Raw genomic sequence first — 2,942 nt, forward strand, 5'->3', positions numbered from 1 at the left:
CTGTAAAGAATGAACGTGGTATTTTGATGGGAATTGTGTTGAATTTGTAGATTGTTTTTGCAGTATGGCCATTTTCACAATATTGATTCTACCCATCCATGAGCATGGGATGTGTTTCCATTTGTCTGTGTTGTCTATGATTTCTACTTTTTGTTTTCTTTTGTTTTTTTTGAGATGGAGTCTCGCTCTGTTGTCAGGCTGGAGTGCAGTGGCACGATCTCGGCTCACTGCAACCTCTGCCTCCTGCGTTCAAGCGATTCTCCTGCTTCAGCTTCCTGAGTAGCTGGGACTACAGGTGTGCACCACTATGTCCAGCTAGTTTTTGTATTTTTAGTAGAGACAGTGTTTCACCATGTTGGCCAGGATGATTTTGATCTCTTCACCTCATGATCTGCCTGCCTGGGTCTATGATTTCTGCTTTTTTGTTTTTTGTTTTTTGAAATGGAGTCTCGCTCCCTCGCCCAGGCTGGACTGCAGTGGGGCGCGATCTCGGCTCACTGCAAGCTCCACCTCCCGGGTTCCCGCCATTCTCCTGCCTCAGCTTCCGGAGTAGCTGGGACTACAGGCGCTTGCCACCACGCTGGGCTAATTTTTTGTATTTTTAGTAGAGACGGGGTCTCACCATGTTAGCCAGGATGGTTTCGGTCTCCTGACCTCGTGATCTGCCTGCCTCGGCCTCCCAAAGTGCTGGAATTACAGGCGTGAGCCACCGCACCCGGGCGGGTCCGTGATTTCTTTAAGCAGTGTTTTGTAGTTTTCCTTGTAGAGGTCTTTCACCTCCTTGGTTAAGTATATTCCTAAGTATTTTTTTTTCTTCAGTTATTGTAAAAGGGATTAAGTTCTTGATTTGACTTTCAGCTTGGTCACTGTTGGTGTATAACAGGTCTACTGAGTTGTGTAAATTAATTTTGTATCCAGAAACTTTGCTGAATTCATTCACCAGTTCTAGAAGCTTTTTGGATGAGTCTTTAGAATTTTCTGGGTATATGATTATGTGACCATTGAACAGTGACAGTTTAACTTCCTCTTTAACAATTTGAATGCCCTTTGTTTCTTTCTCTTGTCTGATTGCTCTGGCTAGGACTTCTAGTACTATGTTGAATAGAAGTGGTAAATGTGGGCATCCTTGTCTTGTTCCAGTTGTCAGGGGAAACGCTTTCAACTTTTCTCCATTCAGTATAATGTTGGCTGTGGGTTTCTCATAGATGGCTTTTATTGCCTTAAGGTGTGTCCCTTCTATGCTGATTATGCTGAGCGTTTTAATCAAAAAAGGGATGCTGGATTTTGTCGAATGCTTTTTCTGCATCTATTGAGATTATTGTGTAATTTTGTTTTTAATTCTGTTTATGTGGTGTATCACATTTATTGACTTGTGGATGTAAAACCATCCCTGTGTCCCTGGTATGAAACCCACTTGATCATGGTGGATTATCTTTTTGATATGCTGTTGGATTAGGTTAGCTAGTATTTTTTTGAGAATTTTTGCATCTATGTTCATCAGGGATATTGGTCTGTAGTTTTCTTTTTTTTGTTATATCCTTTCCTGGTTTTGGTATTAGGGTGATAGTGGCTTCATAGAATGAATGATTCAGAGAGGATTCTCTCTTTCTCCATCTTTTGGAGTAGTGTCAATAGGATTGATAGCAATTCTTTGAAAGTCTGATATAATTCAGCCATGAACTCGTCTGGTCCTAGACTTTTTTTTGTTGGTAACTTTTTAATTACCATTTCAATCTCACTGCATGTGTCTGTTCAGAGTTTCCATTTCTTCCTGATTTAATCTAGGAGGGTTGTATATTCCCAGGAATTTATCCATCTCCTCCAGGTTTTCTAGTTTATGCACATAAAGGTGTTCATAGTAGCCTTGAATAATCTTGAATTTCTGTGGTATCAGTTGTAATATCTCCTGTTTTGTTTCTAATTGAGCTTATTTGGATCTTCTCTCTTCTTTTCTTGGTTAATCTCACTAATGGCCTATCAATTCTATTTATCAATTCAAAGAACTAGTTTTTGTTCTATTTACCTTTTGTAGTATTTCTTGTTTCAATTTCATTTAATTCTGCTCTGATCTTGATTATTTCTTTTCTTCTACTGGGTTTGGATTTGTTTTGTTCTTGTTTCTCTAACTCCTTGAGGTGTGACCTTCGATTGTCTATTTGTGCTCTTTCAGACTTTTCGATGTAGGCATTTAATACTAAGAACTTTTCTCTTAGCACTACCTTTGCTGCATCCCAGAGGTTTTTATAGGTTGCGTAAACTCTTATTATTCAGTTCAAAGAATTTTTAAATTCCCATCTTGGTTTCATTGTTGACCCAATGATCATTTAGGAGCAGGTTATTTAATTTCCAAGTATTTGCATGGTTTTGAGTCTTCCTTTTGGAGTTGATTTCCGATTTTATTACACTCTAGTCTGAGAGAGTACTTGCTATAATTCCTTTTTTTTTTTTTTTTTTTAATTTGTTGAGACTTGTTTTGTGGCCTTTCATATGGTCTATCTTGGAGAATGTTCCATGTGCTGATGAATAGAAGGCATTATGATGAATAGAATATATTTTGTGGTTGTTGGGTAGAATGTTCTGTAAATAATCTGTTAAGTCCATTTGTTCTAGAGTATAGTTTAAGTCCATTGTTTCTTTGTTGACTTTCTGTCATGATGACCTGTCTAGTGCTGTCAGTGCAGTATTGAAGTCCCCCACTATTATTGTGTTGCCATCTATCTCATTTCTTAGGTCTAGAAGTAATTGTTTTATAAATTTGGGAGCTCCAGTGTCAGGTGCATATATATTTCAGATTGTGATATTTTCCTGTTGGACTAGTACTTTTATCATTATACAATGTCCCTCTTTCTCTTTTTTAACTGCTGTTGCTTTAAAGTTTGTTTTTTTCTGGTATAAGAATAGCTACTCCTGCTTGCTTTTGTTCCAAGCACGTCCATTTGTGT

The sequence above is a fragment of the Chlorocebus sabaeus genome, chromosome 20 (assembly GCF_047675955.1).
Source record: "Chlorocebus sabaeus isolate Y175 chromosome 20, mChlSab1.0.hap1, whole genome shotgun sequence".
Lineage (NCBI taxonomy): Eukaryota > Metazoa > Chordata > Mammalia > Primates > Cercopithecidae > Chlorocebus > Chlorocebus sabaeus.